Source organism: Wasmannia auropunctata, unplaced genomic scaffold (genome assembly GCF_000956235.1).
Source record: "Wasmannia auropunctata unplaced genomic scaffold, wasmannia.A_1.0 LD336116.1, whole genome shotgun sequence".
NCBI lineage: Eukaryota > Metazoa > Arthropoda > Insecta > Hymenoptera > Formicidae > Wasmannia > Wasmannia auropunctata.
The window spans coordinates 3,505,895-3,506,967 of NW_012026774.1; positions in this window are offsets into that span (position 1 = coordinate 3,505,895).

The window sequence follows — 1,073 nt, forward strand, 5'->3', positions numbered from 1 at the left end:
TCCTGGGCCCATAACCTTTTGGAGCGGGGTCACGTGGACGTAAGTTCTATAAGTCGTGCACTTTATTGGTAAAAGGAAATATCTGCTTTATTTCGGAACATGCGTGTCGGACAAACACTACAACGCTACTGAGAGGTGATGCGCAAGGTGGCCGAGTGACGCTATCGCAGAGAGAACAGTATAGATGGCGCTATGAATGCAAGCCCGCGTATCGCAATGCATGTATCAAACTAGGGACTTTAACACTTCCTCTCGAGATGCGGGCAACCTCTACCACAGATTTCTAACTGTTTCTTAAACCTAATAGCATCTTTCATGCTTCAAGGCATCTTTGATGCTTGGGGCGCGGTAATCCCTTCGTGAGGACGTCCGCTGCCATGTTTTCCGTTGATCTACGGTCGATCTCGATGACACCTTTTTCTAAAGTTTCTCGTACAAAGTGGTATCTCACGTCGATATGCTTGGACCTGTTGTGGAACACCGGATTCTCAGCCAACTTTATAGCGCCGCAGTTGTCGCTAAACATCTTGACTTCGTGGTTGGAAGGCCTAATTCGATAATGAAACTTCGGAGGTGAATGGCCTCTTTTGTAGCCTCACTCAAAGCCATGTACTCGGCCTCGGTCGATGAGAGAGCCGTCGTCTTCTGCTTCCGAGATTCCCATGAGATTGGACCTCCGCCGAGTATAAATGCAAAACCTGTGTACGATCTTCTGTCGTCCATGCAATTTTCCCAATCGGCGTCCACGTTGTAACCGGAATCAGTGCCCATTTCTATGAAATCGACAAAATGATAATTCATCTTACTATGACCATCGGACCTTTTCCCCTGAAGACCCCTTTCGTCAGCGCACTTATCGTACGCTCGCACGGTTCTTAATATGCCGACTATAAGTGCCAATTTTATTTTAGATATTCTATCTAGTACGAGACTGACCTAAGTACGTTCGTACAACGACAATGAGCCTTACCCTTCTCGTTTTAGGTAAATGTTAGACTCACTGCGGTCGCCACCCTGTTTAACCCTCAACAGGGAAAGTAATTTTCCTCGGATCAGCCGCCCAGGTTTACCGA